The sequence below is a fragment of the Bombina bombina genome, chromosome 4, assembly GCF_027579735.1.
Source record: "Bombina bombina isolate aBomBom1 chromosome 4, aBomBom1.pri, whole genome shotgun sequence".
NCBI lineage: Eukaryota > Metazoa > Chordata > Amphibia > Anura > Bombinatoridae > Bombina > Bombina bombina.
In genome coordinates, this window is record NC_069502.1 from 468,146,044 (window position 1) to 468,173,697 (window position 27,654).

Genomic DNA, 27,654 nt, shown 5'->3' on the forward strand with positions numbered 1-27,654 from the left:
AAAAGGTGCTCCCTGATCCTATCCTTTAGCATCCCTTTAGTTTCCCCAAAATATATCAAATTGCACATGCATTGGAGTACATATATGACCCCTTTTGTCGTGCATCTAATGAGTTCTTTTATTTGGAACAGATCTCCTGTAGATGGAATTTTTAGAGAATTTTTCTTACAGCTATGCTGACACGCCTTGCACGTGTAGCAGGGGAAAAAACCTGTCACTTTCTTTCCTGCAATATCTAATTGGGTATTTAGACTTATCTTATTCTCTTGAAAGGTACTGGGTACTAGTATCTGTTTTAAGTTTCTTGATTTTCTGAAAACTAATCTTGGTCTATCAGTCAAATTCTTCCCTATAACAGGGTCTGCTTGTAGAATATGCCAGTGTTTATTAAGAATTTTTCTTACAGTACCGTGATCATTACTATAATCAGTAATGAATGGTGTATCGATAGTATCTTTTTCATTTGTAGTGTTTTTTTTGTTTATAAGTAAGAAGTGTTTTCCTATTTGATGATCTGGCTCTACTAGTGGCATTATTGACTAACTCCTCATCATAGCCCCTATCCTTAAATTTCTCCATAAGTGTCCCTATTTGTTCCTCAGAATCCATTAGTCTAGAGCAGTTCTTTCTTATCCTTAAGGCCTGACCTACAGGGATGTTCTCTTTCCATTGTTGAAGGTGACAGCTGTCAAGGAAAGTGACTTTTTCTTGACTATAGTTAAATGTGAATTTAAGGCCTTTATCGTTGGTGCTCATATTCGTTAGCATGTTATTTAACTCCATTTCAGAACCTCTCCAGATCATCAGCATATCGTCTATATATCTGCTATAGAGCACAAGGTTTGCACCAAAGCCACTTTCCCTGAAGAAATTTTCTTCCCAGTGGCCTACAAATAAATTGGCATAACTTGGTGCAAACCTCGTGCCCATAGCAGTCCCTTCGATTTGAAGATAGAAATTTCTGTCAAACGAAAAATAGTTATTGTTTAATATGAAAGCTATACTTTTTAACAAAAAGGTATTTTGTTCTAATTTGATGTCAGGCTCTGCATCTAGATACTTTTTTACAGCCAATAGACCTTTATGGTGGTCAATCACCGTATATAATGAGGTGATGTCACAAGTTACTAAAAACCAATCTTTCTCCCATTTAATTGTATCAAGGATGTTTAAAACCTGGGTTGAATCTCTTAAGTAAGAGTTCAATTGCCTGACATATTTTTGCAAAAATACATCCACATACTGTGAAAGATTGGATGATAAGGATCCCACTCCGGAGATAATTGGCCTTCCAGGGGGGTTATTTAGGTCCTTGTGGATCTTTGGAAGGAAATAGAAAACCGGGACCCTAGGGAATTTAGGGTCCAGGAAATCCACCTCCTTATTATTCAGAATTCCCAAATTTTTTCCTTCTATAATAATTTTTTTCAGATTAGCTGCAAATTTGTTCGTAGGATTAAGATCTAATTTTTTATAGGTTTTTTTTATCATTAAGTAGTCTTAGGGCTTCAGATTTGTAATATTTGGTGTCCATGACTACAATCCCGCCGCCCTTGTCGGAGGGCTTTATGGTCACGTAACCATTCTTCTTTAAACTATCCAAAATTAATAGGTCTTGTTTACTCATGTTAGATTTCATATATTGTGAAGGTTTACTTTTTTTGAGATCCCTAAGTACCATTAACTCAAATGTTTCCAAATTACTCCCTTTGCAAAAAGTGGGGTTAAATGTAGATTTATTCTTTAAATTTGTATGGATAAATTTTTCTTGTCTCACTTCAATTTCTTTAGTCCTATCTAATGGATCTTTTAGGAAATAGCGTTTGAGCGTTAGATTTCTTATGAATTTTTTTACATGTACATGTGTGTTAAACTTGTTCATTTTAGAACTAGGTGCAAATGAGAGTCCATGACTCAAAATTCTCGTTTCATCTTCTTTTAGCTGGATACTGCTAATATTAAACACCCCATTTGTATCTACTTTATTCTCTTTGCCTCTTTTACTCGTTCCCCTCCCTCTTGTTCCTCTAGGGGTCTTTTTCTGTTTACCCAGACATTTTCCAGATTTTCTTTTTGCAGATTTCTGGATGTGCCCTCCCTTAGAGGGCTGTGCCCTAAAAAATGAGTTTTATTTTCTCTAATTTTAGGGGTCTCAGGATGCTGATATGTCTGTCTATAATTACTCCTCACAGGTGTTTGCCATCTATCATTATTTTCCCAATGTCTATTCACATTATACATTGTTTTCTTTCAACATAGACAAGTTACTATGTATAAAAGAAGCAGAATATATATTCAAGTATGATACTTTACATCCAGCTGGTCTGAATTCTGAACTCGACATTTCACCCTTCGTTTTAGATTAATTTCTTATCCTAAGTACGACTCTAAACTCTTTTATATAATATTTATTTTCACTACAACTTTTACTTTCACTATTTCTTTCACCTTTTAAGTTAAATGTCTAAATAATAGCCACATGATATATTGGAGAGATTGATGCCTCTGTAATATGGGGTATATATATGTACACACTTTTATAAGTTTGAATTCATCACAGGACTTCTGTGACATCTTAAAAATTCCATAATAATGTTCACTATTTTAAAATTAGATATGATCACTTGTTTTATTGTAAGCACTTGTATATTATTTTATATATCGGCAGATAACTGCAGTTATATATTCTCTTTTTATATATTGTTCTGCAGCATATATAAGTATTTTTTTCACTATTTTCTCTATGCACAATAGTAAATATTTATTTCTAGCACCAAGTCATAATATTGACAACACTTTAGTGAGGATGTATTGTCGTTCTCTTAAACCCCCTTTTTTCAGTAACATTGATATTGTTCTTGGAAAGCATATTTTTATTTAAATGGAGTTATATTTTTTATTTTATTGTTGCAAATATGCAAATGTATGAGCATTTAGGCATATGTAGATATATTTTTAACTTACTTTTAGAAAAAGTCTTTTGTCTTTTTGTTTTTTTCTAAGTTGCCAGTACTGTTGCCAATAGATCAATTGTAATGAGCACACCTGTCAGATAAAGTAATCTAACCTGACCAATAGGTATGAGTCTGGACTGTTTAAAAGGAGGCTGTAAGAGGGAGAAACGCGTTGATGAGAGTTACAGCTACCTTACACTTCATATATTGTCTATAAGGACTTTAATACTTTGTTGAAGTGACAAGTTTTTCAGCTACCCACGGAGAGCACGAGGACCGCATTGTGAAGGGCCACGCGCCTAAGTGAAGACAGTTTCAAGTTGCACATCAAAGTCCGTTTACTACAAGGTCTATAAGTGTCACAGTCCTTATACTGGAATCTAAAATTACAGAAGTGTACCAGTGAGGAATAGGACCACAATTAGCTGAGTTCAACATGAAAGTATAAAAGTATTGAGTGTAGCAAAAAGATACTGAATACAGCAGAATGCTACTATGGAAAGCAGCTGTATTCTTATATCACCAGGCTGTAATTAATGTTGTAGGATTTGTTGGCTATTTCTCCCTATGCCTGCCACCTGTGCTCTGTGTAAGCACTAAAATATTTGCAGGAGGGAGGAATAATGCCGGGAAATCCATAGAAGCAGAATATGCAAACTTAACAAATGTTTGTTATAGAACAAGGCAGGGTGAAATGGCCCAGAGTAAAGTTATTAAGTAGTAAAGTATGCCTATGTGTATTAGATACCAGCAAGTTAACAAACTGCCATTAGGAAACCCTTACTTGGTTCAGGGAATAGGATTGGTATCTGGTATTGTATATGTGAACGCACGCAGAAGAAGGGGAATTGAAAGGTAACAGCTTAAGTATATATACCGGAATGTAATGCAATTTAGAATAGAAGGATTAGCACTTACATTCGGCTTGTTAGAAGGGAGCTCCGGTTTGTGAGAGCGCTCAGTTGCAGAGCAGTATGCAGCAGGCGGATGACGTCACCGCGATGAGACTGAAGACGGCACTTAGTGAGTAAGTGTAACGTATTCCCCGTGAGACGTGCAGCAGCTTCTGAGAGGAGAGGAGAATGGAGACAAAAGTTATTAGGGAGTTTAGAGATGGAACTCCGGTCCGGTAAGCGACAATTTAGGGTAACTGAAATGAACAGCGTTCAAAACAGATTAGGAGGCTTGGATACCAAAGGCAGCAATGCTTCAATACTAAGCAAAGTAGGTAGGGCCTAGATCAGCTATAAATAGGGTGGAGTTGGAGTCACAGGGAGAATTCTTAAAGGCACAGTGATTGCTGGACCATAATGTTAATTCAGATAAATGTCCTGACAGGATCCCCCCTTCAAGGAGCACCCCCGGTGATCAGGGACCAGGAGAATCCGGATTTCTCTGGTGGAACCGAGTTACAAGCCTAGGGGCAGAAATGTTAGTAGCCGGTTCCCAGGAGTCATCATCTGACGAGTAGCCCTTCCAGCTGACAAGGTATTGTAAAGCTCCACGAAAAATACGAGAATCAAGAATCTCTCGAACCTCATATTCCAACTGGGGATCAACAGTGACAGGGGGGTGATAAAGATGAGATGAAGAATCTCTAAGTGCTCGATAAGGCTTCAGTAGAGATACGTGGAACGTTGGGTGAACTTTCAGGGTGTCAGGCAATTTGAGACGAAGAGCGTTTTCGTTAATCACATGTTCAACCGGGTACGGTCCAATGTATAGGGGAGAGAGTTTCTTCGAGGGAGTGTTCATCCTGAGATTTTTTGTGGAGAGCCACACTAAATCGCCTTCAACATATTTCGGAGGAGGGGTTCTGTGTCTATCGTAATACCTTTTATACGTCTTCTTTGCATTTTCAATAGAGGATTCAATAATTCTGAAGTTGGAAGAGATTGTATCCGAAAATTCTGAGATGGTAGGTGATAAGGAATCCTGGGTAGGAAGTAGCTGAAAATTAGGATGAAAACCATAGTTGGAAAAGAACGGAGTTTGGTTAGTTGTAGAATGTAAGGTATTGTTGTAACAGAATTCTGCATATGGTAGATGGTCCGCCCAGAGATGCTGTTGAGAGGAACAGAAAGATCTTAAGAATTGTTCAAGCCACTGATTACAGCGTTCGGTTTGTCCGTTGGACTGTGGATGATATGCAGAGGTCAACCTTCTATCAATGTTAAATAATTTACAGAATTCATTCCAGAGTCTACTGGAAAATTGGGTGCCTCTGTCACTGAGGATGGTTTTGGGTAGACCGTGAAGTTTAACTATATGTGAGATCAGTAAGTGAACGGTCTCTAGAGAGGTAGGTAATTTCCTAAAAGGGATGAAGTGACACATCTTTGAAAACAGATCTACAACGACCAAGATAGTATTGCATTTTGAGGATAAAGGCAAATCCACTACGAAATCTAGAGCTATTTCTGACCAGGGTCTCTTTGGAGTAGGTAACGGAAGTAAGAGGCCGTATGGAGGTTGTTTCTTCCTTTTTGAAGTAGTACAAATGGCACATGATGATACATGTTCTACGATATCTTTAGTCATGTTAGACCACCAATAATTCCTTTTTGCTAACTCTTGCGTCTTGGCGATGCCAGGGTGACCAGCAAGCAAAGAATCATGGACTGAATGTAGTAAGGATGTTCGGAGAGTTGGGGGAATGTATAACCTACTGTTATGATAATAACAACCATCAGAATGGAGCTGTAACAGTTGTAGGGGTTTAGTTTGGTCCTTTTGTTGTTCATGGCGAACAATAGGTATGGAATCATATGTGAAACAGATGAAGTTTTGTGATGGAAGCAAGGATTGATGATGCAGGTGGGACGGAGTGTCCAATGGTAGGCGTGAGAGGGCATCAGCTTTATGGTTTTTTGCAGACGGTCGGTAGGTTATCAGAAAATTAAATCGAGAAAAGAATAAGTTCCATCTGACCTGTCTTGCAGAAAGAGTTCTTGTGGATTTCAAATACTGAAGATTCCGGTGATCGGTATATATTAATGTTGGGATGGTAGTGCCTTCTAGAAGATGACGCCAGTGTTCCAGTGAGAGTTTTATAGCTAGAAGCTCCTTATCTCCGATGGGATAGTTTTGTTGCGCCGTATTGAGGGTTCTTGAAAAAAAAGCAACTGGATGTAAAGGTTGCTTAATATCCTGTCTCTGGGACAATACCGCTCCAACTGCATAGTTGGAAGCGTCGACTTCTAAGACATATTGAAGTTTTGGGTCTGGGAAATGCAGGATGGGAGCACTTGTAAATTTCTGTTTGAACAGATCAAAGGCTTTTTGTGACTCATCTGTCCATTTAAAAGGTATATTGGCTTTTGTCAGTCTGGTAAGGGGAATTGCTAATTTAGAGAAGTTTTTTATAAATTTTCTGTAAAAATTAGCAAATCCCATGAAGGACTGTACCTGACGTCGAGTTCTAGGTGTAGGCCAATCTAGGACAGCCTTTATTTTGTTATTCTCCATCCTTATACCTAGGGGAGATATCTCATACCCCAGAAATGATATTGTCTGGGAATTGAATATGCATTTCTCAGCTTTTGCATACAAGAAATTTGTTCTGAGTCTAGAAAGAACTTGCCTAACATGGGAGACATGTTGTTCTAAGGTTTTGGAGTAAATCAGAATGTCATCCAGATACACAACGATAAATATATCTAGGATGTCTCTGAATAAATCATTGATTAGATGCTGGAAGGTAGCAGGGGCGTTACATAACCCGAATGGCATGACGACGTACTCGAACAAACCGTAGCGTGTCCGAAACGCCGTCAGCCATTCGTCTCCAGCTCTAATTCGGACAAGGTTGTAAGCACCTCTGAGATCAAGTTTTGTGAAATATTTAGCTCCCTCTAATCTCTCTATAAGCTCGGGGATTAGAGGTAGAGGATAACTATTCTTGACCGTGATTTTATTTAGTTGTCGATAATCAACTATAGGTCTGAGGGAGCCATCTTTATTTTTAACGAAGAATATACCTGCTGCTGCAGGGGAAGTTGAGGGTCGGATGAAACCCTTCTTGAGGTTTTCGTCAAGATAAGTTTTTAAGTGTGCGAGTTCTGGATTGGAAAGGGGAAATATGTGCCCACAGGGGATCTCTGAACCTGGGTATATTTCAATGGGGCAATCGTACTTCCTGTGTGGAGGTAGACTTTGAGCCTCCTTTTTACTAAAAACATCTGCAAAGTCTTTATAAACTTCGGGTATGGTGAGGTCAATGGGAGCTACTGAGGTGTGTAAAATAGCAGGTGGGAAACAGGTTTTTTCACAATAATCAGAGTGAAACTGAAGTGTAGAAGTATTCCAGTCAATGTGTGGATTGTGAGTGTGTAACCAATAAACACCAAGGATAACAGAAGAAAGAGGTGAAGAGATTACGTCAAAAGAAATGTATTCTCTATGATAATCATGTGTTGTTACCAGTAAAGGGATTGTATGGTATTTTACTGGCCCTGTAGTTATAGTTTTGCCATCTATACCTCTCAAACAGACAGGAGACCTTTTTTGCATCAAGGGAATTTTATTAACATCAACGAATTCTTTGTCAATGTAAGAAGCTGTGGCACCGGAGTCAATTATCGCGGATTCGGGGAGACGGTGTTGATCCCACTGCAAGAGAAGGGGTAATTTTAGGTATAAAGCATTGGTATCTTGAGTAGTACAGCAATAAGAAGGTTGCAAGTTCTTACCCTTGTTTTGTCTGAGAAGGGATGGACAATCTCTGACTGTGTGGTCTTCTGAAGCACAATAAAGACAGAGGTTGTTAGATCGTCTTCTTAGCTTTTCCTGAGGGGTTAAAGGGCCCTTTACAAAACCGATATCCATAGGTTCTGTAGTAGTTTTTGATGTTGCTGAGCTATGGGATATAGATACTGGTCTTTTTTGATATGGATCATGAGTGGACTTTTCCTTTGTTTGAGACTACGCATTGCATTTTCAGCTGTAAGCTGTTTATATGGGTCCTCATATAGCTGACCCATAGCTGCAAAAGATTTTTCTAAAGAATTCAAAACATCTTCGTTATTCTCAAAAAATGAGTTAGCCCAATTACGGGGTTCACCCCTTAAATAGGAAATAGTGGTGAGAACTCTGACCCTATCATTAGGGTATGTATGTGGTTTAAGTGCAAACATCAATAGACAAGCATTTTTAAACTCTCTATAGAGAGATCTGTCTCCATAAAACTTTTCAGGAGCACTAACCTGGGGTTCTATAATGGGTACTCTTTTATCCACTACATCCCTAATATAGGCTTTGAGCGTGTCATTCTCTAATTTTAAGGTGTTAAGGCCATCTGTAAGCAAATCAACCCTTTGCTTCAGAGTTTGCATATTAGCGTTGATCTCTGCTGGGTCCATGGTTATGTATGGCTTAGTATTCTGTCACAGTCCTTATACTGGAATCTAAAATTACAGAAGTGTACCAGTGAGGAATAGGACCACAATTAGCTGAGTTCAACATGAAAGTATAAAAGTATTGAGTGTAGCAAAAAGATACTGAATACAGCAGAATGCTGTAATTAATGTTGTAGGATTTGTTGGCTATTTCTCCCTATGCCTGCCACCTGTGCTCTGTGTAAGCACTAAAATATTTGCAGGAGGGAGGAATAATGCCGGGAAATCCATAGAAGCAGAATATGCAAACTTAACAAATGTTTGTTATAGAACAAGGCAGGGTGAAATGGCCCAGAGTAAAGTTATTAAGTAGTAAAGTATGCCTATGTGTATTAGATACCAGCAAGTTAACAAACTGCCATTAGGAAACCCTTACTTGGTTCAGGGAATAGGATTGGTATCTGGTATTGTATATGTGAACGCACGCAGAAGAAGGGGAATTGAAAGGTAACAGCTTAAGTATATATACCGGAATGTAATGCAATTTAGAATAGAAGGATTAGCACTTACATTCGGCTTGTTAGAAGGGAGCTCCGGTTTGTGAGAGCGCTCAGTTGCAGAGCAGTATGCAGCAGGCGGATGACGTCACCGCGATGAGACTGAAGACGGCACTTAGTGAGTAAGTGTAACGTATTCCCCGTGAGACGTGCAGCAGCTTCTGAGAGGAGAGGAGAATGGAGACAAAAGTTATTAGGGAGTTTAGAGATGGAACTCCGGTCCGGTAAGCGACAATTTAGGGTAACTGAAATGAACAGCGTTCAAAACAGATTAGGAGGCTTGGATACCAAAGGCAGCAATGCTTCAATACTAAGCAAAGTAGGTAGGGCCTAGATCAGCTATAAATAGGGTGGAGTTGGAGTCACAGGGAGAATTCTTAAAGGCACAGTGATTGCTGGACCATAATGTTAATTCAGATAAATGTCCTGACAATAAGAGAGATCTGGATATACTATGACCCTGCGTGCGATCCTGCACTAAGAGCGGGGTTTAACTTCTACAATATAGCGGCCGCTATAGTTCATCTGTTAAGTTATCCTGACCAATAGGATTTCCCTACAGAGACGACGCCTCTCGATCAGTGACGTCACGGGATATACATACGCCTCATGGAGGTGATTCTTAATACACGGACGGTACGCCTGAAGGTAAAACGGGTTTACTTTTACCCGGCTTCACTCTCTTTTTTTTATCTCTTCTGAGGACTTTAGTTATTATGTCGACTTCCTCTACATAATACCGAGACAAGGTCTATATTGGCAACAGTAGTCGTTTGTTTTAATTTGCGCTTTTATATATCGGAGACGTCCGATTTTTAACACCTCTACATTTATGCATTTTATTTTTGCAGGATTTGTACCTCTATGACTGTTTGATTAAATTATATTTGCAAAGCAAGTCATTTTTTATCTCATTTCGTTTGCATAGCAAGTCATTCATTTTACTTTGTTTTCATTGCAGCACCTTTAGCTTTGACTAGCGCTTCTCCTGTTTTTTCATTCTTTTGCATATCTTTTTTCCCAAACTTGAGGGACTTTAGGGTTGGAGCAGCTTGGTGCCTCTTGCACACACTTTAACACACCTACACACACCTGTATCATAGTCCCTTGTTAGTGTTGCAGCAGAGTTCTTTTTATTTATTATTATTATTTTTTATCTTTAATATGGAAGATATCTTTGAATTTAGAGAAAGCTTCTATAAAACCATGTCTGGATATAAGGAAGAGGATACTGCTATATACGCAGATTTTGAAAATCTAGATGATATAATGAGTAAATTAGAAAAATTGCTCACTAGGGAATTGAAACAAAAAACTGAAATTTTGTTTTTAAATAAATACACACTTAAAGTTTTAGTACCGAAAGGGCTAGTACTAAATAAAGAATGTGCATTTCCATTAAAAGAAACATTCCAATCGGAATGGGAGGGCGTCCTTAATAAAGCCTCTTTGGATTTAATAGATATCCTTAAGAGATCTAGAAAGGATACCCTCCTAGATTTAGAAAAATAAATTTTGGAAATAAAAGATAAACTCAAGGAAGAAAAAACTAAAGAATACATAGAAAAACAAAAAGTAATGATTGAAAGAATAAATAGTCTAAGCAAAGATCTTTTGAAAACAAAATGGAAGAAATTAGACAGAGATACAATTAAACCGCAGACAGAACCAAATAAAAATGAAGAGATGGATTTAACTACATCTCAAAACAATTGGACAACAGTCAGTTAGAAAAAGAAAGAAAAAAGGAATTACCCCAATCAGAGAGACCGTGACTATAGGGATAGGAACACAAACCACTCATGGAGGCCAGACACATACAATAGACAAAATAATTGTTATTATTATAATAATACATATAGACATATGGATTATCGAACAAATAACTCTAGAGACGAGAACTACTATCATGATAAAAGGAAAACAATGTATAACACAAATAGAGATTGGGAAAATAATCATGATAGAAAGAAAACAATGTATAATGTGAATAGACATTGGGAAAATAATGATAGATGGCAAACACCTGTGAGGAGTAATTATAGACAGACATATCAGCATCCTGAGACCCCTAAAATTAGAGAAAATAAAACTCATTTTTTAGGGCACATACAGAAATCTGCAAAAAGAAAATCTGGAAAATGTCTGGGTAAACAGAAAAAGACCCCTAGAGGAACAAGAGGGAGGGGAACGAGTAAAAGAGGCAAAGAGAATAAAGTAGATACAAATGGGGTGTTTAATATTAGCAGTATCCAGCTAAAAGAAGATGAAACGAGAATTTTGAGTCATGGACTCTCATTTGCACCTAGTTCTAAAATGAACAAGTTTAACACACTTGTACATGTAAAAAAATTCATAAGAAATCTAACGCTCAAACGCTATTTCCTAAAAGATCCATTAGATAGGACTAAAGAAATTGAAGTGAGACAAGAAAAATTTATCCATACAAATTTAAAGAATAAATCTACATTTAACCCCACTTTTTGCAAAGGGAGTAATTTGGAAACATTTGAGTTAATGGTACTTAGGGATCTCAAAAAAAGTAAACCTTCACAATATATGAAATCTAACATGAGTAAACAAGACCTATTAATTTTGGATAGTTTAAAGAAGAATGGTGATGTGACCATAAAGCCCGCCGACAAGGGTGGCGGGATTGTAGTCATGGACACCAAATATTACAAATCTGAAGCCCTAAGACTACTTAATGATAAAAAAACCTATAAAAAATTAGATCTTAATCCTACGAACAAATTTGCAGCTAATCTGAAAAAAATTATTATAGAAGGAAAAAATTTGGGAATTCTGAATAATAAGGAGGTGGATTTCCTGGACCCTAAATTCCCTAGGGTCCCGGTTTTCTATTTCCTTCCAAAGATCCACATGGACCTAAATAACCCCCCTGGAAGGCCAATTATCTCCGGAGTGGGATCCTTATCATCCAATCTTTCACAGTATGTGGATGTATTTTTGCAAAAATATGTCAGGCAACTGAACTCTTACTTAAGAGATTCAACCCAGGTTTTAAACATCCTTGATACAATTAAATGGGAGAAAGATTGGTTTTTAGTAACTTGTGACATCACCTCATTATATACGGTGATTGACCACCATAAAGGCCCATTGGCTGTAAAAAAGTATCTAGTTGCAGACCCTGACATCAAATTAGAACAAAATACCTCTTTGTTGAAAAGTATAGCTTTCATATTAAACAATAACTATTTTTCGTTTGACAGAAATTTCTATCTTCAAATCGAAGGGACTGCTATGGGCACGAGGTTTGCACCAAGTTATGCCAATTTATTTGTAGGCCACTGGGAAGAAAATTTCTTCAGGGAAAGTGGCTTTGGTGCAAACCTCGTGCTCTATAGCAGATATATAGACGATATGCTGATGATCTGGAGAGGTTCTGAAATGGAGTTAAATAACATGCTAACGAATATGAACACCAACGATAAAGGCCTTAAATTCACATTTAACTATAGTCAAGAAAAAGTCACTTTCCTTGACTTGGAAATTATGGTGATAAATAACATTATTGAGACAAAAACACATTTTAAGGATGTAGACTCTAACAGCTTTATACATTCAGACAGCTGTCACCTTCAACAATGGAAAGAGAACATCCCTGTAGGTCAGGCCTTAAGGATATGAAAGAACTGCTCTAGACTAATGGATTTTGAGGAACAAATAGGGACACTTATGGAGAAATTTAAGGATAGGGGCTATGATGAGGAGTTAGTCAATAATGCCACTAGTAGAGCCAGATCATCAAATAGGAAAACACTTCTTACTTATAAACAAAAAAACACTACAAATGAAAAAGATACTATCGATACACCATTCATTACTGATTATAGTAATGATCACGGTACTGTAAGAAAAATTCTTAATAAACACTGGCATATTCTACAAGCAGACCCTGTTATAGGGAAGAATTTGACTGATAGACCAAGATAAGTTTTCAGAAAATCAAGAAACTTAAAACAGATACTAGTACCCAGTACCTTTCAAGAGAATAAGATAAGTCTAAATACCCAATTAGATATTGCAGGAAAGAAAGTGGCAGGTTTTTTCCCCTGCTACACGTGCAAGGCGTGTCAGCATAGCTGTAAGAAAAATTCTCTAAAAATTCCATCTACAGGAGATCTTTTCCAAATAAAAGAACTCATTAGATGCACGACAAAAGGGGTCATATATGTACTCCAATGCACGTGCAATTTGATATATTTTGGGGAAACGAAAAGGATGCTAAAGGATAGGATCAGGGAGCACCTTTTATGTATAGAGAAAGAAAGAGAAGACACCAGACTTTACAAGCATTTTAAAGAAGTGCATAAAGGGCAAACAAAGGATTTAACCTTCTGGGGAATACAGCATATTAAGTGCCACTGGAGAGGAGGCAACATAGACAAGTTACTATGTATAAAAGAAGCAGAATATATATACAAGTATGATACTTTATATCCAGCTGGTCTGAATTCTGAACTCGACATTTCACCCTTCGTTTTAGATTAATTTCTTATCCTAAGTACAACTCTAAACTCTTTTATATAATATTTATTTTCACTACAACTTTTACTTTCCCTATTTCTTTCACCTTTTAAATTAAATGTCTAAATAATAGCCACATGATATATTGGAGAGATTGATGCCTCTGTAATATGGGGTATATATATGTACACACTTTTATAAGTTTGAATTCATCACAGGACTTCTGTGACATCTTAAAAATTCCATAATAATGTTCACTATTTTAAAATTAGATATGATCAATTTTTTAATTGTAAGCACTTGTATATTATTTTAAATATCGGCAGATAACTGCAGTTATATATTTTCTTTTTATATATTGTTCTGCAGCATATATAAGTATTTTTTTCACTATTTTCTCTATGCACAATAGTAAATATTTATTTCTAGCACCAAGTCATAATATTGACAACACTTTAGTGAGGATGTATTGTCGTTCTCTTAAACCCCCTTTTTTCAGTAACATTGATATTGTTCTTGGAAAGCATATTTTTATTTAAATGGAGTTATATTTTTTATTTTATTGTTGCAAATATGCAAATGTATGAGCATTTAGGCATATGTAGATATATTTTTAACTTACTTTTAGAAAAAGTCTTTTGTCAGTGCTGTTGCCAATAGATCAATTGTAATGAGCACACCTGTCAGATAAAGTAATCTAACCTGACCAATAGGTATGAGTCTGGACTGTTTAAAAGGAGGCTGTAACTGGAGCTAATTCATCTTGAGAAAGCCCTGTAAGAGGGAGAGACGCGTTGATGAGAGTTACAGCTACCTTACACTTCATATATTGTCTATAAGGACTTTAATATTTTGTTGAAGTGACAAGTTTTTCAGCTACCCACGGAGAGCACGAGGACCGCATTGTGAAGGGCCACGCGCCTAAGTGAAGACGGTTTTAAGTTGCACATCAAAGTCCGTTTACTACAAGGTCTATAAGAGAGATCTGGATATACTATGACCCTGCATGCGATCCTGCACTAAGAGCAGGGTTTAACTTCTACAATATAGCGGCCGCTATAGTTCATCTGTCAAGTTATCCTGACCAATAGGATTTCCCTACAGAGACGACGCCTCTCGATCAGTGACGTCACGGGATATACATACGCCTCACGGAGGTGATTCTTAATACACGGACGGTACGCCTGAAGGTAAAACGGGTTTACTTTTACCCGGCTTCGATCTCTTTTTTTATGTCTTCTGAGGACTTTAGTTATTATGTCGACTTCCTCTACATAATACCGAGACAAGGTCTATATTGGCAACAGTAGTCGTTTGTTTTAATTTGTTCTTTTATATATCGAAGACGTCCGATTTTTAACACCTCTACATTTATGCATTTTATTTTTGCAGGATTTGTACCTCTATGACTGTTTGATTAAATTATATTGGCAAAGCAAGTCATTTTTTATCTCATTTCGTTTGCATAGCAAGTCATTCATTTTACTTTGTTTTCATTGCAGCACCTTTAGCTTTGACTAGCGCTTCTCCTGTTTTTTCATTCTTTTGCATATCTTTTTTCCCTAACTTGAGGGACTTTAGGGTTGTAGCAGCTTGGTGCCTCTTGCGCACACTTTAACACACCTACACACACAATGTTCTCTTCTACCAAGGACAAGAATTAACCAGTCAAAAAGTTATTATTGAAGGATTGGCAGCTATTATTTTGAACGAAGAGCTCCAATAATATATATGTTGGAGATAAGATGATAGAGCATTTTTTTTTCGGTAACAAAGATTATAACAATCAGAAACAACATACAGGTAATAGCGTTTGATGCACAGTGAGTAAATACAATGAGGTATGTCTATGTAGAAGAAATCTCTAATCGCAAGTTTACATTTGGAGCGGGAGATATGTAAGAAAAAGAATGGACCTCAGTAGTGTACCGTGGGTATTGCATTTGTTATAAGTCAAAGTAAGCACCTAAGATGTATGTTTCCAGTGAGTGAAAGAAGGACCTCTTGTTTTATATACATGGATTTCAATGAGTAGCTATATTATGTGTGTATTATGTGTGTATACTATATGTTTTGAGATTCTCGCTTTAATAAATGAGCTACAGTTTGCCGGCAGGGTAGGGTAGGAGGAAGTGGGATAGAGGGGAAGGGGTAGAGAGAAGGGAAAAAGGGGTGAAATGAAGTGGGATAGAGGGGAAGGGGGAGAGAGAAGGAAAAAAAGAAAAGGGTTTAATAACACTCAAGACCTTTGTACCGTGTTTGGGTTTTAATCTGGAAACTTTTCTATCCAGATATTCCAAGTTGCATAGTAGAAGTCTAGTTTGTCTAGAACCCTATGATAGTAAAGCTCCATTTTCTTGATGTACTCTACGGTGGAGGAGATTTGTCCTCAATTGTGTGGTGAGTGCTGTTCTCTACGCCTGTTTGGCTCTAAGTGGCCTCTAAGATAAGCCTTAAAGGATTACTTTCTGTTATAATTTTTAAGCTAAACAACTAACATATTAAAGTTAATAAACATTAATTAAAACCTACTGACCTATATTTTCTCCAAAACGAAGTTTCATATTTTTCTAAAAGCTATATCTTTTATTCGCCGAGGATTTCACGTTATCCTGCCCACTATTTTCAGCACTGTGTGTTCAAAATACTTAAACCAATAACTTTGTGTTTAAAGCTCCATTTTGAAACCTAGGTATTGTAAACGGATTGGTACAGAGCAAAGGATACCCAATTAAATTTGCAGACAAGATTTCTGATATACGGTAGAGATATGTTAATAAAATGCTATTGATAAAAAGCGTATTTGGGGTAGTTAGTTAGTAACAGGCATAGAAAATATTTACTTACAGTGGCCCTTTAAGCGAAGTCCACAGGGTCTCAGTTGAGGTTTGTAAATTATCATTAATATTGAGAAAGTCAGTAATATGATCTTGGGTTTCTTTTTTGTATATGGGGTCTAATACCATCCAATCTGAGAGTCTCCATGAGGTGAAAGGAGTATGTGCAGAATGTGGGCCGAGTGATCATGACAATGCGTCATGATCTGACCATGTGATAGAAGACATTTTGGTGTAAGTAATCAGGTCAAGCATGCTGGAGCTTGTAAAGAAATAGTCTATACGGGTATGCAATTTATGAGGTGAGGAGTAGAAGGTGTATTCCTTATCTTGTGGATAAAATGATCTCCAGCAGTCGTATAAGTCGTACTGGCTAATGAGAGTCTGAAAAGCCCTAGAGATAGAGTGAGTCGACCTATCAAGGGAGAAAATCTTTGGACCTTATCTGTCCAAAGAGTGATCCCAAATAAGATTAAAATCCCCACCCAGTATTAGGTCACCTTGTTTCACAGCTGACATTGACTGGAGAAGCGTCCCCAGGAACCGGATTTGTTTCAAGTTAGGGGCATATAAGTTCACTATAGTGACAAGGTTGTTGTTTAGCTTACAAATCAATATAATAAAATGGGCCTGTGGGTCACACTCCACATATATGGGGCCATATTTAACCTTGTTACTAATAAAACTGGCTGCTACTCTTGACTTAGATTGAAAGGAGGCTTCGAGTACTAGCGGGTATTTTTTATATGAGTGGGAGGTACCTAGAGTTGAGAGCCAATGGGTCTCCTGGATGAAAGCCATATCTATTCTAGTCTTCTGGAGGTAGTTTAGGAGTAGACTGCATTTTGTAGGTGAGTTGAGGCCTTGGGTATTTAGAGAGACTAGGCGGAGGCCGTCCATTCTAAGAGAGAGAAAAATAAAACCTGGGGGGGGGGGTTGGGGAAGAGGGTAGAGGTATATTGGGAAGAGGCAAAGGTAAGGTAATTATTGGGGAGTAGGTGTGGAATAGTAAGCAATAAGTATACCAGAGTAAATGGGAATGAAGGTGAAAAATTAATATGAAATCAATGTGGGGTTGTGGTTTGAAGGGAATTAGCGGTCAAAAGCCACTTGAGTTTGGAGGGGAAGGTTGAAGACTGGAGATTGTAGTGATTTAACCTCAAAGAGGTAGGATATGGTGGGCTGGGGAAGGCGACCGGAGCTAGGAGAGTAGGGGGATAAAGGGAATTAGTCCCCTTTTGGTGGGTGTATCATAGAATGATGGGGTTGGGTGAATATGCGTAGTTCAGCGTGCAAGGCAAAAAATGGGGTACTTATAGGATACGTTGAAGGGGGATTAGGGTCTGTGTCTGTATGACACTAATCATTTAGAGTTTGTGTGAGGAAAGAAAAAAAAGGACTAGCTTCCCCCCAGTCATAAATTATTGTAGGTGGATGTCAGGGGAGTCAAACAATATCAACCTTCTTTTGTAAGGTGAGGGAGATAATAATAAGTTTGATGGGCATGAGCCTGGGGTTCAGGGTATCAAAACTATCTTGGGTCATTGGGAGGTATGTGATACGTTTGAATGTGTTGCACAACATAATATTTAAGAAGATAACAGACAGTGTAATAAACAAGCTGGTCAAAGAAATTAGACCAACAAACTCTGAACTTATTGTTTCAATGTGAGTCTCTCCAGGACGTCTTAGCTGGAAAAAAAAGTATGTGGAGAGAACAACAATACAGCCTTCCTTAAACAATAACTGTAACACTTGTGACCCAAACTGACTTTGAACATTATCAGATATGATAGTACTTTATGTGGCTAGCATGAAGTAAGTAAGTTAGATGTGTTCAGGTATTCGTGTCACTATACTGGTTTGTATATAATCTAAGTGGTTGGGTGATGTAAAGCATTGATTTATCTGGGTATATGAAGGGTAAAACCCCTCTATCCTTGCAAGTACAATAATGGAGGGTGTTAGTAAGTTTAAAAGTAAAAATTAGAGCAAATCTGGGGGGGGGGGGGGATGGGGCACCACATCTTCATATCAAAAGTCTGATGTTAGAGGGAGATGTGGTATTTTGTTAGGTGGAAATCTAGTCTATGACGGGTATATGTTGGCGTGGTCAGATTTGTGGGGGTGTGTCATTGGGTCAGAGATGTGGGGTCGTGTACAGGTGAGAGAGACAATAACAATCAAGTACACTTCTATTCAGAGATACAACCAATAGAGAAAAGTCATGGGCATGCGCCTTGATTGTGTCCATCGATCACAAGTAAAAAGATACATAGGGGCTATCAGGCGGTCAAAGGGTAAGGTATGTACCTGTAAGTAAGCTCCCAATGGGCCCAGAGATACAATAATGATCCGGCGGAGACTAGGTCCTTTTGGGATTTAGGGTAAGCATCCTGGGTGAGATAGAGCCTGTCTCTTGGCTTGCTGAGTTAAAGGATACTTAGGGACTGTTAAATGATCAGAAAGGGTAAGATTTGTACCCATTCGTGAACTCCTGCTGGGCCTAAGTGTGCGTTAAGGATCAGAGAGTAAATAAAGGCCCTATCAGGAATTAGGACGGGTTTCCTGGGTGAAGTAAATCCTTTCTCTCGGCTTGTTGTGTCAGTCTCTTTGTAAAGCGGATGCCACTCTGGTGCAGCGAAGCCAAGAGCTATAGAATTCTCAAAAGATTTTGAGTTGGAGTCTGGAGATAATATCCAACGACTGCAGAAGTTTCATCCCTTGTTCCGGGGAAGAGATCATGTAGGAGCATTCTCCTTACTGAAAGAAGATCTTGACTGGGAATCCCCATCTATATTTCACATTATGATGTCGGAGAGCCTGGGTGAACTGCTGAAATGTTCTTCTCTTGGCCAATGTGAGAGAAGAAAGATCTGGGTAAATATGTACAGCATTGTAGGGTTCTTTCAATGATTTGTTGTAAAAGATGCTCTAAGGATTTTCTCTTTAATGGTATAGTAGCGTAACCTGATCATGACATTCCTAGGGATGTCCGATGTTGTGTTTCGAGGGCGGAGAGCTCTATGTGCTCTGTCAACGAGAAGGTCTTGATCTGGGGAAGTGCCAATTCATTTTTTAAACAGTCCTGTAAGGTATCTTGGTAGGTCCGTAGTAGCAACTTCCTCAGGTATACCCCAAATTCTGAGATTGTTAAGGCATGACCTGTCCTCCAGATCAGCGAGTTTGGTTTCAAGATCTGCTATTTGTTCACCTAGGTTCTGTGAGTATGACAAAAGGTTAGCGTGATCGATATTAAGGTCTTCATGCTTCCTCTCAAGTGTCTCTGTACGCTCTCCCAAGGAAGCGATATCTCTCTTGAGTTTGCCAACCGATTGTTTAAGATCCTGTTTAATAGAAGCATGATGAGTGTCCATTTTATCGGTTAGTGCCTTGATGGAATCTGAGATGGATGATTGTGAGAGCATAGAGTGGTCAACAGGAGGATTGTCCGTCATGGAGGTTCTTCTGTATGAGGTAGATGATCGCCTGGAATCGTTATCTGATAAGTCTTGATCAAGAAGGTTTTTACTATTGAAGTGATTCGTTAGTGTTTTTTTTGGATGTTCTTGGTGTTTTGGTTTTTTCTTTATGGCGTGGGCCATCGTGAAGAGAGAAGAAAGAACACATATCTGTAAATAGATACCCTTAAGGTTATGACTCCCTTAATGAAGATGAAAACTGGGGGGAGTGTGCCCGGGACACCTGACTTTAGGTAGCTAGCAGCACATATTTAGTTGAGCCAGTCTAGGTTGTTGATGGTGCTGGATCTTACAGCTTATACAGGTTTTTAAATGAGAAGTCCCCCTCCTGGGGAGGTGCCCCCTATAGGCGAAGTGGTAAAAAGGTGTGTGGGTATGACCCACAGGTAAGAAGCCTGCGGGAAAGGAGTGGAGGAGGACTTTGTTAGAGAGCTGTTTGGGTGTCAGTGAGAAGCCACCAATATGAAATTTACCCCAATACAATGAGTTTACTGAGTTTACTGAGGAAGTGTTTAAAGGTTTCTGATTTTAGTCCTCTGCACTAAATATGTGTACCGTTATGATGGTACCATGAGCTGGGATGAGGGAAAGGACTCAGGTCCTCAGGTGAGTAGATGGTCAGTTGCTTAGGATCACACTCTTAATCAGTAATATGACTATGAAAAGGGAGGCTGGTCAGAGTAGAGTGTGCCTGCGCTGTATCAGCAAGGGGTGACATGGGTGAAAAGCCTCTTAATTTCTGTCAGGTCTGGGTGCAAGAACCATAGGGAAAATTACAAAACAAATTAATACATTGCAGTCCCCTTCCGTGTTTTGTATACGTCTAGGGTGATTACATAAGCCTATGGTTCTTGCACCCAGACCTGTCTGGGGTTAACTGCCTTTGACTCTGGGGACAGCACAGCTTCCTGTGAGTGCCGGTGAACACCCATGGCTGAGCATGTTGCAGGGTCATGGGATGTGTACCTAGCCCGGTATGAGAGTGCAGTCCCCTTCCGTGTTTTGTATATGTCTAGGGTGATTACATAAGCCTGTGCACCCTTCCCTTATTCCCAGTTTGTTTGGATTTGAGAGCTTGCATTGTGTGGCTGTTTTAGGGTCCCAGATATTGGAAAGGACCTTGACGTGGTACCTGGGCTTGTTTCTCTGTGTGTTGTATTAATTTGTTTTGTAATTTCCCCTATGGTTCTTGCACCCAGACCTGTCTGGGGTTAACTGCCTGTGACTCTGGGGACAGCACAGCTTCCTGTGAGTGCCGGTGAGCACCCAGGGCTGAGCATGTTGCAGGGTCATAGGATGTGTACCCAGTCCGGGATGAGAGTGCAGTCCCCTTCCATGTTTTGTATATATATATGTGGGAAATTCTCAGTAAAGTTACAGGAGCTCCAGTCTGCTGTTTCCAGCCAGCTCAACAGTTGGCTCTGCCTCCATGATAGAGCTTTTTCATTAATCTTTTCTTAAGAGATCTCATACTAACATTGCAGAGGTGCTCTTATACCTGAAAGTTAAGTAACTCCCATGTGATATAACACCAGTATATATAAAGTGTCACTTTCATGCCCTGGAGTTGTACCAGGGTCCTTGGCTTGCTGGATAGTTATTTTGTTTATGCACTACCTGTAGACTATGACTACAAGCTAGATCTTGCTATTTGAATTCTGGTTTTGTTGCTCTTTACCTCCATATTTCTACATCTGTGAACCATTAACTATTAAGTTCAGCCTATTTAAAGCCAACCCTTTCTTGCATTCCTTGCCTTTTTATTGTCAAACTCTGCTGTGGCTTTCTGTTGCTGAACTATTTTGACTACTCTTCTGGCTAAACCCTGTTCCTGATTATATTCCTGCTTTGTCCTATGGCTTGGACACTAGTTATCTTCTTTTTTCTAATTTAGTACCTTCTCTGCTTATATGGACATTGACCTTGACTTGTTTTTTGACCCTGCTTTCCACTGGTACCTCTGAAGCCCAAATAGATTAGAACCCTGGCCTGGACTGTTACTACTCTTTTTCTTGCTACTTTATGATCACCTTCAATTCCCTAACCACTCTGCTTGACTGGTAAGCCTGCCTAGCTCAGAATCCTTTTTTTATAAATAACTTTAGCAGATTCTGGCAGTCATATAGTTACTGGTATTATAACCCTTTATTTCTTAACATAATATTAAACCTAACCATAATTACAACTACATGATTCCCTAAGACAAATCTACCCAGCTAAAAAAATACCTTCATGCTCCATCCAGAGTACTCCCCATTCACTAAGATCCTTCATGTGATCCCCCTACCCAAACCTCACCATATAATATAACACCCTACATTATTCCCCTTATCAATAATCTTCCTACTAAAATCAACCCCCCTTCTCAATCATCCCCACTGGAACATCCCAAACACAAGTATCCACTCTCAAAACAAAACTATCAAATTCCTCATCCAAAAGCTCTTAATTTAAAAAAAAATTCATTAAAATGCCTTAACCTACATTCAATCTAAACAACCTTTTAATGCAATTTCAATATGGAACCTCTTTATTCTGCTCCTCTCCTTCTGTACATAGAGAAAATTAAGGTAATTTTGATTGGTTTATTATTATTATATTTAATTAAATTTATGTTGGATAGTTTTCCTTTTTTAACACAAATATATTTGTATTAATCTTGGAAATAATTCTACAAGGTTCACTCATGAATGGCAGCTTCAAAACAAACATCTAGAGTTTGTAGTTGAATTTAATTACCCACTTTTAGAAGTCTTGAGGATCCAATGGTTGAAGCCACAGGTAGAATTATACATTAGCATATATCTTTCTTCCATTTCCTTTAATCCTCAAAGTTATGAGAAAGATTTAGCAGTACAAGGTGAACATTGTGACAACTCTTTTAGCTTAAAGGGCCATAATACCCAAATGTTTAAACACTTGAAAGTGATGCAGCATAGCTGTAAAAAGCTGATTAGAAAATATCACTTGAACATCTCTATGTAAAAAAGAAAGATATTTTACCTCAAAAGTTCCTCAGTAGCCACCTCCCATTGTAAAGAATTTCTAAGCAGCATTTTAGTGTGTTTGTCCTGGGACATCTGAAGGGACTAGCATCGTGCACTCTCATATTATTTCACCAATCAGGTAAAGGAAGCTTACTATGAAATCTCATGAGAGTTAAGTCAAATCTCATGAGATCACAGTAAGAGTTCATGACCTCAGCACTGCTGATGCTGATTGGCTGCTGTTCATTTCTTCATTTTTTTTATTTTTTTTACCTGCAGCTGGGAGCAGCTGAGTATAACTTTTTACACAGAACTTACTCTGCTGAGCTGAGGAGATGGTGAGGTAAAATATCTTCCTTTTTTACATAGAGATGCTCAGGTGATATTTTCCTGTCAGCTTTTTACAGTTATACTGCATCAGTTTCAAGTGATTTAGCATATGAGTATTATGTCCCTTTAAATATGTCAACAATAGTACTGACATCTCTCACCAGTTTTGTCAAATTTTATAAGCATTTTAAACAAACTGGTCTCACTGATTTGTCGTGCCAGATTTATACAAGTGAATATTGCTAAAAAAAATACAATAGACTAGTTTAACTAACAGAAAAGTAATATATACTAAAATATAGACAAAAGCAAGTACAATTGTGGTGAAAAAAATTCCGTATGGAGCTTGATGCCCCGTGTTTCTGGCGAACCTGCAGGCTCGCCAGAAGCAGGAGTTATGAAGCAGCAGTCAGAAAGACCACTGCTCCATAATGTGTCCGCCTGCTCTGAGCAGGCGGACAGACATCGCCGGAAATCAACCCGATCAAGTACGATCGGGTTGATTGACACCCCCTGCTGGCGGCCCATTGGCCGCGAGTCTGCAGGGGGCAGTGTTGCACGAACAGCTCTTGTGAGCTGCTGGTGCAATGCTTAATACGGCGAGCGTATTGCTCGCCGTATTCAACGAGGTCTGGCGGACCTGATCCACACTGTCGGATCAGGTCCGCCAGACTTTCATAAATAGGGGCCTGTATATCAGCCCCAGAGGCTACCCCTCTGAGATTTCCTGGTTCCCACCATTTCTTATAGAATTCAGTGAGTTCTGCCTCTGTAAAGTCTGCTCTATAATCAGAATGTGTAAAATCACAATCCTAAATACACTGATGTACACAAAATACAAAATAGAAAGTGCAAATTTTAAATGTTATAATATGTAATCAGAAGTGTAAAATGATATAAAATACAGAACTGTCATGTCATGTAGTGATATACTGCTCTGGGTTTGTCTCTCCTTCACATACAGAAATGCAGGGAATGCCCATTGGAAAAGTATAGCAAAATCTGCCTTTTGAATATTTCGCTAGGGACCTCGCAGTGCCGGAGGATCATTTTAGAATATCTCACCTGAGCAGAGAGGTTTTGAATATGCTATTGCATTGTCTTTGTATCATGCATTTGTTGATAATGCAAATCTACTGTATTTACTGGTCCTTTAACAAAAACAAAAATCTTACACTATAGGATTACAACAATTAAAATAAACTATCTCTCAATGTTAGAACATACAACTCTCTGATTGCATTTGTGTCAATGACTAGCTCACAGAGGCACAGAAGTCATACAGCTGCATGTTCCAATAACTCTAGTCAGAGTGATTAAAAATGTCTGAGCCATTAATGTTATGCTTGTGGGATATTTCCCTATCAGAGGCAAACAGGTTTCAGGCAACAAATAGGCAGTCCAAATGTATCTCAGCAGTTCAGGGGTTAAGCAATAGAATAGTCAAAGGCAAGCAGGTTTCAGGCAACATATAGGCAATCAATAGTATACAGCAGTTCAGGAGAATAGCAACCAGGAAGCGAATAACAACTTTTACTTAGGCAATGTGATGAGTGAAATGCTTGTACTTACATAGGTTCAGATTCGCGCCAAATAGGGCCCACAGGTGATCTGGCTGATTACCAGAATTGAAGTGGCATGTGGCGAAGACATCATTGCTGCACGCCCACAGGAACTGCCGCATCCATGGCAACAACCATGGCAACAGGAGCGGCGAGAAGCGAGCGGCGTCACAATTAAGTGCCATGAAGCTATGAACCTCCTCTGGGAGGGGAAAAACCCTCCCACATTTTGCTCTGTTGACTGCCTCCCTATCTGGGTGCTAGAATCCCACATTGTAGAGGAAAATCTGACCACTATTTATTTTCCTGTACGTGAATCCCCTCTCCTCTCTTTCACCCCTTAGTTATTAAATAAACTGCACTGTATACCTGGCTTTAAAGCGACAGTCAAGTAAAAAAAAAAACCTTTCATGTTTCAAATAGGGCATGTAATTTAAAACAACTTTCCAATTTACTTTTATCACCAATTTTGCTTTGTTCTCTTGATATTCTTAGTTGAAATCTAAACCTAGGAGGTTAATATGCTAATTTCTTAGACCTTGAAGGCCGCATCTAATCTAAATGCATTTTGATAGTTTTTCACCACTAGAGGGCATTAGTTCACGTGTTTCATATAGATAAGATTAAGCTCATGCACGTGAATTTACCATGGAGACAGCTCTGATTGGCTAAAATGCAAGTCTGTCAAAATAACTGAAATAAGGGGGCAGTCTGCTGAGGCTTAGATACAAGGTAATTGTATCTTGATAACAGAGGTAAAACGTGTATAATTATAACTGTGTTGGTTATGCAAAACTGGGGAATTGGTAATTAAGGGATTATCTATCTTTTAAAACAACAACAATTCTGGTGTTGACTGTCCCTTTAAATTATTTGTTACCCAAGATTGGTTTTGTATATACAATACACATTTATACATATTTTTATTTGTATATTTTATTTTAGTATATGATAAAACAGCTCTTGTTATAAGTTATGAGAAAAATGTAAAGATACTGTCAGGATCCTCCTAGCTGACAGCCTAATTTTCTTTGACATTATACTGTTTCTTTAAATTTCAATTATCTTTTCCAGCCAGCCTATAAATCTCCCAGTATCCTTTACTTCATTGCTTGGTATTGGATTTTTCCTCATCTAGCTACTGAACAACACGCAGTTGTCTACTAACCTAAAGCTATTTTGATCTTTGTCTATTTTGATTGCTGTCAAGTTCAAGTTTATTATCCTCACTTGCCTGCATACCTCAACCAGGCTCCGCTATTAGCACTAAGCGTATCAACTCTCCTACGTTGTTTTCCGGATCTCTTTCTCAGTCAGCAGTACAGGGATTCCTCCGCGGTGACGTCACACGCCAACTTCACGGTACTCACCAGCTCCTCACTGCTTCTACCGCTCCGGATTTTTACACACAGGTCAGTCACTTGCCTTCCTGACTACCGAAGCAAACTTTGTAGTATACTCTAGCTTCACTGTTTTGATTATTATCGCTGTACCACCAACGACTTGTGTGTATAAACTAGTGACATTCCATTCTCTCTAGACTGCCTTATGAAAAGTTGTTACTAGCAATACCGGTTTATAATTCATTTACTGCCTTTATATTTTTTCCTTATTTTTTCTTGCATATTAAGTTTCTCATATTGGTTGGCGGAATAGTTCCCTGCTGCACATATTTCACACTGTGATACAAGATGCAGGAATAGAGTTCTATTTTCCAGTATTCCAATTACAATAAATGCTATTTGTTAATGGGGTTTGCAAATCACCTCTTAGGTGATTTATTTGCTCATCCCACACATCCTAGCTACAAACCTTAAACTATAAAAATCTCAGCAGTTGAGATTCACATTATTTTTAACACTTATTTCTTTAGTGTTCTAGTTCGCCTGACAGAATACCAAGCCCTTTAACAAAATGAATCCAGCTGAGATGACTACACTTCTACAGACTCTAACTCAAAGAGTAGATTCCTTGACTGAAGGGTTAAATACACTTAGAGCTGAAAACACTGCACTCAAAGCTTACATTAAGGATTATATTGAGACAAAATTACATACTCCTGAACCACAAGTCAGTTTACCTGAAAAATTCTATGGTGATAGGGCACACTATAGGGACTTTAAGAATGCATGCTTACTTTTATTTACATTGAAAACCCAATCTTACCCCACTGACAGGATCAGAGTCTTAACAACCATATCTTTCCTAAGGGGGGAACCACGTAGTTGGGCAAACAGTTTTTTTGAATCTAATGACACCATTTTAGACTCTTTGGAGAATTTTTTCTCTGCAATGGGACAATTATACGAAGACCCATTCAAGCAACAAACCGCAGAAACTGCCCTTAGGGCACTTAAACAAAAAAAAAGAATGGTGGAAGATTACATAGCAGACTTTAAGAGGTGGACAAAAGACTCTGAGTGGAACAACTTATCCTTAAGGAATCAGTTCCGCCTGGGTCTTTCAGACGCGGTTAAGGATGAATTGTCCCGAACTGATATGCCCCCCACTCTAGAGGGTTTGATAAATCTAAGTATCACAATAGATAGACGCTTACGAGAAAGACAACATGAACGATCATATCCTGATTCTTACACAAAGAAAACCACTAGTGTTACACCCTCTATCTCCTCTGCAAAGTCCCACTCTGAGCCAATGGATATTGGGTTCCTAAAAGCCCCTTTAACCGCACAAGAAAAGACTAGAAGGAGAGAAAATAATCTCTGTCTCTACTGTGCGTCAGATGAGCATACAGTAAAAGAATGCCCAGTTCTCCAAAAATCTAACAGGGGTAAGTCCCTATTATTTTCCTCTTGTTGCAATACATATGATAGTAGAAGTGCCTATTGTAAACTTTCACTTCTTTTCCAGTGGGATCTCCATCGTCTCCACGTCCCCGCAATTATTGACTCAGGAGCTACTGCCTGCTATATTGATAAAGAATATACACTTAGAAATAAAATTCCACTTATGCAGAAAAAGTCTCCTGTTTTATTAAGAGGAATTGATGGTAACCCTATCTCATCAGGTCCAGTAGCTTATCAAACTATTCCTCTCTTAGTTAGTTCCACAGATCATCATAGAGAGTACCTTACATTTGATGTAATCTCCTCCC